Genomic DNA, 12,300 nt, shown 5'->3' with positions numbered 1-12,300 from the left:
GACGTACAGTCTGCTAATCACTAACACACAACCTGCTTGGTCCACAAAAGTTCCTATAAGGACTGGTAACTTGGTCTAGGGTGCTACAGTACATAGGGTTCACACCATCCCTGTGCTGTGTTGAGTTTCTCCTGGGCCTGCTTACTATGAGGGGATCACACCATCCCTGTGCTGTGCTGACTTCCTCCTGGGGGTTCTTATTATGAGGGATCACACCATCCCTGTGCTGTGCTGAGTTTCTCCTGGGCCTGCTTAATATGAGGGGATCACACCATCCCTGTGCTGTGCTGACTTCCTCCTGGGGGTTCTTATTATGAGGGGGTCACACCATCCCTGTGCTGTGCTGACTTCCTTCTGGGGCTGCTTACGGTGCTGCTGTCAGTGCTGTATATCACGGTGCTGGTGTGAGTGCTTAATGTCACGGTGCTGCTGTCAGTGCTGTATATCACGGTGCTGATGTCAGTGCTTAATGTCACGCTTCTGGTGTCAGTACTCTCTATCACGGTGCTGCTGTCAGTGCTGTATATCACGGTGCTGATGTCAGTGCTGTATGTCACGCTGCTGATGTCAGTGCTGTATGTCACGGTGCTGCTGTCAGTGCTGTATATCACGGTGCTGATGTCAGTGCTGTATGTCACGCTGCTGATGTCAGTGCTGTATGTCACGGTGCTGATGTCAGTGCTCTCTATCACGGTGTTGCTGTCAATGCTGTATATCACGGTACTGGTGTTAATGCTTTATGTCACGCTGCTGATGTCAGTGCTCTCTATCATGGTGCTGTTGTCAGATGACTCTATTACGGTGCATGTGTCATTGCTGTATGTCACGCTGCTGGTGATCATCTCCTGCACCCTCTTCTTTGCCTACCCTGGTCCCTGACCTTCCGTCTCCTCCATTGCCTTCATGCGCTCCACAGTCCTGAATTGTCAGAACAATTTTCCATATAAAAAAAGAATGCTTGTAGTTATCGATCCCAAATTCACCTCATACATGTGTTATGTCATTGGCCATGTGGTGGGAATATGTTTTCCCTGCTAATAATTACCTCGTGGCTGCAAATTCGACCTAAAGGTTTGAAACGTTCGCCTCCCATTGAAGTCAATGGGGCCCGCCGCAAACGTTCGGTTTCGCGAACGGTCGGCCCCGTTCGCGGTCCGCGTTCGCGAAACGTCCCTTCGGAAGTTCGTCCATCACCAATTACGAGTAAAATCGGGGAAAGGGCTAATATCTAAAATCTATCTAAATCTGTGTAAGAAGACTCAAGTAAGAACACAAGAGCAAAGGAATAGAAATAAATGGGAGGTAGATGTGGGAAACATTTCGGAAGCTCAATGGGGGAGGATTCTTGAGCTGGCACAGTAGGTGTCTATCTCTCCTCCTCATAAGCTTTCCCACCTATATTTGCTGTACAGAGCATACTATACTCCCAAGAGGCTTTTCCAGTTTGGTAGAAGGCGAGATGCGGCGTGTCCTAGGTGTGGAAGGACAGAAGGAGATATGATCCATATGTTCTGGAGATGCCCCAAGCTACATAGGTACTGGAGCGAGGTAGTGAGTATAATCAACCAATTATTTGAGATGGCAGTAGAAGTGGAACCTATGGGGTGCGTACTGGGATGGATCAAGGGGAGCGGGGACCCCAAAAATAAGGAATTAGCAAAAGTAAGGTGTCTCTTCCAAGCCAGGAAACTCATAGCCCAGAAATGGCAGTCTTCAACACCCCCTACTAGTGGAGAGTGGCTACAGAATATGAATAGGGTTATTCTCAGAGAAAGGGTTGCATATATAAGACAGGGTGGTATCAAAAAATTTGATAGGATATGGAAGTTGTGGTATGAGAAAATGAATGTAGACGTGGATATTTAATAGGACAAGGTTTATTAGTGAGAAACAGTAGGAGGAGTGGGCTTGAGTGGGTGAGGGAATGAGATGGATATGGGAATGGAAGGATGTAAAAGGGCTATATGAAACCTGTATGGAACTTCTTGTTTTATATATTTGATATGTTAATGCTGTATAGTATGTTTTAAATGGTAAAGAAAATCTAATAAAGAGATAAAGTAAAAAAAAAACTTTCAGCTCAGACAAGGAGAAGACTGATCAGAGATGCAGCCAAGAGGCCCATGATCACTCTGGATGAACTGCAGAGAACTACAGCTGAGGTGGGAGAGTCTGTCCATAGGACAACAATCAGTCGTACACTGCACAAATCTGGCCTTTATGGAAGAGTGGCAAGAAGAGAGCCATTTCTCAAAGATATCCATAAAAAGTCTCATCTAAAGTTTGCCACAAGCCACCTGGGAGACACACCAAACATGTGGAAGAAGGTGCTCTGGTCAGATGAAACCAAAATCCAACTTTTTGCCCACAATGCAAAACGATATGTTTGGCGTAAAAGCAACACAGCTCATCACCCTCAACACACCATCCCCACAGTCAAACATGGTGGTGGCAGCATCATGGTTTGGGCCTGCTCTTCTTCAGCAGGGACAGGGAAGATGATTAAAATTGAGGGGGAAGATGGATGCAGCCAAATACAGGACCATTCTGGATGAAAACCTGTTGGAGTCTGCAAAAGACCTGAAACTGGGACGGAGATTTATCTTCCAACAAGACAATGATCCCAAACATACAGCAAAATCTACAACGGAATGGTTCACAAATAAACTTATCCAGGTGTTAGAATGGCCAAGTCAAAGTCCAGACCTGAATCCAATCGAGAATCTGTGGAAAGAGCTGAAAACTGCTGTTCACAAACGCTCTCCATCCAGCCTCACTGAGCTCTAGCTGTTTTGCAAGGAAGAATGGGCAAGAATTTCAGTCTCTCGATGTGCAAAACTGATAGAGACACCCCAAGCGACTTGCAGCTGTAATCGCAGCAAAAGGTGGCTCTACAAAGTATTAACGCAAGGGGGCCGAATCATTTTGCACGCCCCACTTTTCATTTTTTTATTAGTTAGTTTTTTTATTAGTTAGAAAAGTTTCAAAAATCCAATAGATTTCGTTCCACTTCACAATTGTGTCCCACTTGTTGGTGATTCTTCACAAAAATTTTTAATTTTATATCTTTATGTTTGAAGCCTGAAATGTGGCAAAAGGTTGAAAAGTTCAAGGGGGCCGAATACTTTCACAAGGCACTGTATATGTGATAAATCTTCCTATAAAGGTGCAAAAAAAAGGACTTGTCTAATCCAACGTACTTCACTGAGACTCCACACCACTCTATAAAGTGCTCCCCCATAACCGGGTGCAATGCACGCTCACTTCCTTGTGTTAGACCCTGCAGGGGGTCTAACACACCTTTCACACAGTGCAATTCTCCTTTAGGAATGGCTCCACAATGGTCATCAGCGGTTCCTGGTATGCCCTTTGGGAGTCAGACATGCCCTACACAAAGTGCAGTATCCTTCCAATATGGCTACTTGAACATTGGCTCCACACTACTCTCCAGCAGTTCCAAAGTGACATAAAAAATAAAAGAGACTCTAATAGTCCCCAAGGTGTTAGATTGATAGAACTTCACCACCCCAGCTTAAGATACACTCACATTTATTAAAGTAAAAAAAGCATCTATACAAATTCCATTGGGGTCTCACTTGTAGCAAAATGATTCCACCGCCGAGCTCCACCTCTACTACCCTGTTTCCCCCAAAATAAGACCTAGCGTGATTGTCGGTGATGGCTGCAATATAAGCCCTACCCCCCAAATAAGCCCTGCCCTGTTTACCTGAAAGTAAGCTCTACCCTGGAAATAAGACCTACAAGGACTTTAACTAGGGCTTATTTGGGGCGTAGGGCTTATATTGCAGCCATCATCGACAATCACGCTAGGTCTTATTTTCGGGGAAACAGGGTAGTTACACCACCAACCTTGTGGCTTCATCTGGAGGAATCAGCCGTGCGGTTATGGCGAGGTTCATTTATAGATTTATGGCAAGCATGTATATTGCCGGTTCGCACTTTATGAACTTTATTGTTAGAATCTATTTCACTTATATGTTGATTTACTTTATTTATTTGGTTTACCAGCAACGCTATCACAATTTATTACTTTATTCTGTTTTTTTGTAGGAACACATAGGCGATAGCAGCAGCAAATGTATATTTAAGTCTTTTCACCATCAGGTGGCAGCGCGTAGCTATATTGATTATTTTATCTACAGCACCCTGCCGGCTCCTCCCAACAACCATTAACTCCCTGCATTGCATAGAAAAGCACAGGGACCCAGTGATTGTATAACTGGGTGTAAAATAAAATATGAAAATATAAAGTTTTTGGTTTCATTCAAGAAAAGGGTTTGTTAAAAAAAAATAGCAACAGTATAAAGACAGTTGGAATGGATTGGAGATGTATGACATACAGTGGCGTCTCTATGGGGGAGCAGACCGCAACCGGGTGACACCAGGAGCAGACTGACCATTCAGGGACAGTGAGGGAAGCAACGCAGGAAGAAGCGGTGGCAGTCTCCAATCCCAGAAGTAGGCCCCTAATGGTGGCAGAGCGGGTCGGAGTCCCGGGCTGTGATCGTGCCTCACTACACACAGCTGGTGATGGAGCTGGTGGGCTGCGGGAAGGTGAGAGTCCATAATATTAGGTGGCATGACTGGACACTGACCCTTCACCACGGCTGATGTAGTGATCAGGGAACCCTGCTGATAAAATTATACAGAGTACAATATAATCATTTTTTCGGGGGGTGATCTCCCAGTGTAGTTTTGGGGAGGGAGATGGGGAAGTATCCTGTTGTAGTATAGGGGGTAGGGGAACTCCCTCACTCTCTTTCACCCCTCTTTCTCTCTCTCAACCCCCTCCTTGTCTCTCTTAACTCCACTCTCATGCCCCACCATCTCTCCCCCCTTCCTCTCTCACCTCCCTTTCTCTTACCACCCTACTCTCTTAACCCCCTCTCTCTCACCCCCAACCTCTCCTCACACCTCTATCCCCCTCCCACCTCTTATCCCTCCCTCTCTCCTTCTCCCACCTCTTACCCCTCCCTCTCTCCCTCTCCTCCCTCCCTCCCTCCCTCTCCTTCTCCCTCCCTCCCTCTCCTTCTCCCTCCCTCTCCTTCTCCCTCCCTCTCCTTCTCCCTCCTCTATCCCCCCTCCCTCTTTCTCTCCCCTTCTCTCTCTCTCCTCCCACCTTGTTACCCCTCTCTCTCTCCTCTCCTCCCACCTCTTTCCCCCTCCCTCTCTATCCTTTTCCATCTCCCCAGCTCTCTCTCTCCTCCCTCACCCCCTTCTATCCCTCCATCCCCTCTTAGTTTCTAATAGGAGATTATATCATATGTCATTCTCAGTAAAAAATGTGTTGTGTCAGTAGATTTTCCATGTTTTCAGTAAAAAAAAAAAAAAAAAGAAGTTGTGGGGGGTTGGTAACCCTGTCAGGCAGGAGTTAAGTGGGAGCCAAAATGGCGGCACAAGGTATTTAACCCCTCGATCACCCAGTATCTTTACTGTACTATGTAAGCAGAAGGCGCTAACTACAGCCCCTGAAAACCACACCCAATTTTTGCCGCAACACACTGTGCGCGCCACATTGCTTTCTCTGGTATTAGGACCCAATTTATGATCTTGCACACAGGCCCACTGGTTGCGTAAAACACCCCTGGGTGTGTCATGAAGATGGCTGCCATGTGACAGGCTAGAAGGGGGGAGCACTGTAGAAGGCTGGCAGGGGTGGTGAGGTGACACCAACCCAAGTGACGCCAGTGATGTCATAATATAGGCAGATTTAAAACTGAGAAGAGATTCTCTAGTAAGGTATAAGAATGGCAGCAGTAATATTCTCTACTTGTTGTTAAATGTAATTATCAGAATACGGAAAACATCTTATGCCCAAAGAACAAATATTACATGGTTTAAATTAGTACGGAATGAAATGAGTAAGAAAAAGTATGCTCAATAAAAAAATAAAAAATGTTTGCACGTGTGTAATTGTGATTGTTTTATTGCCATCTTTACACTGCAACATCTTTCAGTTTCAGGTATCGCCCAATATCAGAGGTTTGTTCATTTATTTAAATATATTCTTCAATAACTGATAAAGATATAAATCCTCTTTGTAAATTGCTCTTAGTGTGGTTGACTTTTAGCTCTTCAAACAAGGCGTCCACATTCAGGGGAGCAGGTGTGTTAAATTTGGTGTTATCACTCTCACTCTCTCATACTGGTCACTGGAAGTTTAACATGGCACCTCATGGCAAAGAACTCTCTGAGGATCTGAAAAATAGAATTGTTGCTCTACATTAAAGCGGGATTCCACCCTAAAGTGGAACCTCCGCTGATCGGAACCCCCCCCCTCCGGTGTCACAATTGACACCTTTCAGGGGGGAGGGGGGTGGAGATACCTGTCAAAGACAGGTATTTACACCCACTTCCGGGCATAGACTCCCGTGGGAATCTACGCCATTTCCTGCCCTGCCGCGCTGTCTGCTGGGACACACACGGGTCCCAGTGACAGCGCGGAGATTTCCTATTGCGCGGCGCGGCTCGCGCATGCGCAGTAGGGAACCGGGAAGTGAAGCCGATTCGCTTCACTTCCTGATTCCCTCACCTAGAATGGCGGCGGCAGCAGCCGAGGCCCGAGCGGTCGATCGGCCTCGGCTGCCGGCATCGCTGGAACCCGGGACAGGTGAGTGTCCATTTATTAAAAGTCAGCAGCTGTAGTATTTATAGCTGCTGGCGTTTAATATTTTTTTTTTTGGAGGAATCCCTCTTTAAGATGGCCTAGACTATAAGAAGATTGCCAAGACCCTGAAACTGAGCTGCAGCACGGTGGCCAAGACCATACAGCGGTATAACAGGACAGGTTCCACTCGCCATGGTCCCCCAAAGAAGTTGAGGTTACGTGCTCAGCGTCATATCCAGAGGTTGTCTTTGGGAAATAGATGTCTGAGTGCTGAGGGTTAAGGCAGTGCTGGAAAATAATGGCGGCCACACAAAATATTGACACTTTGGGCCCAATCTGGACATTTTCACTTAGGGGTGTACTCACTTTTGTTGCCAGCGGTTTAGACATTAATGGCTGTGTGTTGAGTTATTTTGAGGGGACGGCAAATTTACACTGTTATACAAGCTGTACACTCACTTTACATTGTAGACAAGTGTCATTTCTTCAGTGTTGTCACATGAAAAGATAGAAGAAAAGATTTACAGAAATGCGAGGGGTGTACTGACTTTTGTGAGATATTATATAAACCTCAGCATAATAACTAACAAAAAACGGTTCCATTACCATGGAGGTAAGTGCAGAGGGGACCAAGGCCATTCGTTCACATTTTCATTCTCTTTACAGGGTCACTAAAGCTTTGTTTTTGTTTTTTAATTCAAATAACAACTATAGTTATACTTACCTGCTCTGTGCAATAGTTTTAAGCAAAGCAGCCCTGATCCTCCTCCTCTTGCGTCCCTCTGTTGGTGCTCCAGGCTCCTCCTTTATGGCAAGTGTCCTTATGGAAAGCTGCTTCCCATGGGGGCACCCATGTGTGCTCGCTCCTGAGCCACCTGCCTAAACCTATTGACACAGAGCAGGTGACTCGCCCCCCCCCCCCCCCCACTCACTCAGCACAACATTTGACAGTGACCGGAGCCAATAGCTCCTGCTGCCATCCATCTGCCGAGGGAGGAGGGAGACAGTGGGGAGAACTGCTGCTCTCGTGCACATTGCTGGATCGCATCGGGGTGAGGAAAGTATAAGGGGGACTGGGGGAATTCTGCAGCACAAAATATTTTTACATCTTAATGCATATACAAAAGTTTAAGTTTTACTGCGGGTGTGAATGAGCCCAAATTCACTGCAGAGGCCACTGGCATGCAAAGGGGATGGCATCAGTACTAGTTTAACCCCCTCCCGCCCGCTGTATTGTCAAATAATGGGTGGGCGAGGGGGTTTCTCTGGGACGACATCATATGAAGTCATCCCATTCTGGTTACCTTGTGTGCCTGTGGGGGGCGCACATCGCAGCAATCTGTGGTGTACTTTTTCCCTGGGATATGGCGCATCACCGATCTCGGTAAAAAGCAGATGACGCGGCTCTTTATCCATGTGATTGGCTGTGTCCAATCACAGCTGATCATATATAAGCAAGGAAATGACTGTTATCGGCATTCCTTTTTCTCACACTAACAGTTTGTGAGGAGAAGAGAGCTGATCAGCGGCATTTCCTCACAGCGGCATTTCTCTGCACAGATTCTTAGGGAACTGATCATCAGTGCAGCCCCAACAGTGCTGCCAATCAGTGCTGCCTATTAGTGCCCATCAGTGCTGCATATTAGTGCCCATCAGTGCTGCATATTAACCACTTCAGCCCTGGAAGAATTTACCCCCTTCCTGACCAGAGCATTTTTTGCAAAACGGCACTGCATCGCTTTAACTGACAATTGCGCAGTCGTGCGACGTTGTACCGAAACAAAATTTACATCCTTTTTTCAGCACAAATAGAGCTTTCATTTGGCGGTATTTGATCACCTCTGTGGTTTTTATTTTTTGCACTATAAACAAAAAAAGCGACAATTTTGAAAAAAAAAAAACACAATATTTAGTACTTTTTGCTATAATAAATATCCCCATTTTTTTAAAAAAAAAGCAATTTTTTTTCTCAGTTTAGGCCGATATGTATTCTTCTACATATTTTTGGTAAAAAAAAAAAAAAAATCCAATAAGCGTATATTGATTGGTTTGCGCAAAAGCTATAGTGTCTACCAAATAGGGGATAGATTTATAGTATTTTTATCATTTTTTTTTCTACTAGTAATGGCGGTGATATGTGATTTTTATTGTGACTTCAACATTATGACACATCAGACAATTTTGACACAATTTTGGAACCATTGTCATTAATACAGCGATCAGTGCGATTAAAAATGCATTGATTACTGTAAAAATGGCAGTGAAGGGGTTAACACTAGGGGGTGGTGAAGGGGTTAACTGTGTTCCTTGGGAGGTGATTCTAACTGAAGGGGGAGGGGACTAAGTACAGGATGTGACAGATCGTGGTTCCTAGCAGATAAATAATAAATAAATAAAATTAGAAATAAGAATAAAAATAAATAAATCTGAAAAAAAGAGAAATGAATGGAATGAAATAAAATACAAATAAATTTACCAAAAAAATACGAAAAAATAATTTGCCAAAAAAATTTTTTACTGACCAACTCACAATGAGTTCACAAACTTATTGCATCTAATATTATATATCTAAAGACCCTCCCGCAAACCATGTCTTTTGGATGATCATAACTACCAATACCCAACCCATATACCAAAGTGACCAAAACGATCTTAAGAGTTGTCAATAAATGCATTGACATCTACGTCTACATTGAGTCCATAGGGAGTGTAACACTTTAACCGATGGATCCAGGACATCTCCAATCTTGATATGCCCCTGACAAGAGAACCACCCCTCCAAGGTTGGCTAAATTTATCTATCCCCAAAAAGATAGTTTTGGTTGGATTTTTATTATGATGTTCGAGATAGTGCCTAGATACAGAATGTTTGGGAAAACCATTCATAATGTTGGTGATATGTTTGTTTAACCGTACATAAAGGGGTCATTTAGTTCTCCCCACATATTGTAGCCCACACGGGCACTGGAGTAAGTAAACAACCCCTTCAGTGGCACATGTAATGAAGGGTTTAATAGTGAATACATGTAATGTGCTAGAAGAGACAAAAGTATGAGTCTGTCTATGGGGACAACCACTAAGAGAACAGACTCGGCACCTACAGCACTGGTAATACCCAGTCAAATTTTCGAAGAAACCTTTCTTCTAAACGTGGGGATCTAATACATTGGGTGCCAACCTGTCTCTGAGGGAAGGGGCACCTCTATACACTACCTGGGGCCTAGCTGGTAAAACGGTGCTCAACACAGGATCATTGTTCAAAATGTGCGAAATGTTTGTTAATCAACTTCTTAATACTACCATGTACTGAATAGGTTGTAATAAATGGAACAGATCCTGACAAATCGTTAGAAGAAGTCTTGGCCTTTACTTTTAGCAGATCCTCTCTGTTAATGGCACCAACCTCCTCCAGGGCAGATTTCAACAATTGATCATCGTAGCCCTTATCTAAAAAGTGTTTAGAGAGGACCTCTGCCTGTGTTAAAAAACCGTCAGGCTCAGTACAATTCCCTTTTACCCTTAAGAATTGGCTCTTAGGGATTGACCTCAGCCAGGCCTGATGGTGGCATTTAACCACTTCAATACAGGGCACTTTCACCCCCTTCCTTCCCAGCCCAATTTTCAGCTTTCAGCGCTCTAGCGCTTTCAGTGACAATTGCGCGGTCATCCTACACTGTACCCAAATGAAATTGTTATAATTTTGTTCGCACAAATAGAGCTTTATTTTGGTGTTATTTATTCACGACTCCGTTTTTTTTTTTTTGCGATATAAGCGCAAAAAAAGCGGAAATTTGGGAAAAAAACAATATTTTCTTTTTTCTATTTGAAAAGAAATCCAATAAAATCAAATTTTGTCATAAATTTAAGCCAAAATGTATTCTGCTACATGTTTTTGGTAAAAAAAATTCCGTTAAGTGTATAATAATTGGTTTGTGTGATCACGGACATATGTACGCAAATGATCATGTACATATGTGTGCAGGTGATCACGTACATATGTGTGCAGATAATCATTGGGACATGTGATTTTAGTGGGACATATGTGGGGGACATGTTTTTATTATTAGGGACATGTGTTTTTATTATTTGGGGACATGTATGTTTTGGGGACATGTGTGTTTTGGGGACATATGTGGGGACTGTGTTTTCACTGTGTGGTGTGTTGTGTGTTTACACTACACTGATGATCAGTGAGTAAAAAGCTGTGAAAAGCAGCCCATACTCACTGATCATCAGCCGGCTGCAGCGTTCTGCTCTCCTCTTCTCAGCGGTGACTTCCGTGTGAGGAGAGGAGAGCCGATTGCCTAGCAACCGGCTGTTTGTTTACATCACATGACGGCCGTGATTGGACACGGCCGTCATGTGATCAGGAGGGCCAATCACAGAGCCCTCCTGCCGATCTGAGATGTGCCGTGTCCGGGTGACACGAGCACATCGGGATCGCGCCGCTGCGCGGGCGCGGGCGCGCGCGCGCGATCCCGCTGCTCCTGAATGACGTTCCTGAACGTCCTATCAGGAGCAGGCGGCTCCCACCCGGCCGTATATATACATTGGCCGGGTGGGAAGTGGTTAAAGAATGTAGAAGTAATGAAGCGGCCATTGGACTTAGAAATGGTTAGATCCAAGAAATTGATATTAGTTTGGCTAGCCTCAAAACTTAAACAAATCCCTCTCTGGTTCAAATTCAGAAATTTAATGGAAGCATCTAATTCACTGTGATCCCCATCCCGCAGGAGGAGGATGTCGTCAATGTACCGAACCCACAGCTTAAGCTGGGGTCTATGGCCAACATAGACGACATCCTCCTCCCACAGGGCCATGAACAAATTCGCCAAGCTGGGGGCATATTTAGCCCCCATCGCTACACCCCTATCTTGGCAAAAAAAATTCTGATCAAACCAAAAATAGTTGTGTGTGGCTGCAAATCTTAAAAGCTCCATAATGAAAAAGATTTGTTCGTCCACAAGACCAGAATCCCGCCTTAAGTAGAATTCAACTGCTAGAAAAACTCATGGGAAATGATTGAATACAGTGATGCCACATCGGCCGTTACCAGCCACATGTTATCGGTCGGGGTGTAGTTGGATAACAGGTTAATAACCTGACGAGAGTCCCTGAGATACAAAGGCATCACAGAGACCAAAGACTGCAAATATGAGTCGATATACCTGCCCACCCAGGACGTGAGGGAATCAATCCCACTAACAATAGGGCGCCCCAGGGGGCAGGTAAGGTTTTTATGGATCTTTGGTAAATAATAAATTTATAAATTTATCAGCGGGTCTGATAACGAGATCTTTATTGTTGCATAAAGAATCCAGGCCAGCAATGAGCTCGGGATGTGGTGTGATTATCTTAGCAGGCATCGATTCGAGATCTTTGAGAATCACATCTCTAAAGACACGAATTGACGGAGCTAATACCCCCAGGGGCTTAAACAGCGAAGCATTGGAGAGTCCAGAATGATGATAGTCATTAGGCCTCAATGCCCTATCTTTGATGGCATTAGAGAGCATGTATCTCTTGATGTTTAATTTATGGATGTACTTGTGTACATCCATATAGGTTTCAAACTTATTAAGTCTATGGGGAGGTGCGAACTTTAGACTCTTATCTAGCACGGCCTTCTCTGATTGAGTTAGAACAGCCGTGCTAAGATTAAAGATACCAGT

This window comes from Lithobates pipiens, unplaced genomic scaffold, assembly GCF_037356315.1.
Source record: "Lithobates pipiens isolate NorthernLeopardFrog02 unplaced genomic scaffold, aLitPip1_a1.2 Scaffold_16, whole genome shotgun sequence".
Taxonomy (NCBI): Eukaryota; Metazoa; Chordata; class Amphibia; order Anura; family Ranidae; genus Lithobates; species Lithobates pipiens.
The sequence above is the reverse complement of the archived record's forward strand: the minus strand, read 5'-3'. Positions refer to the sequence as shown.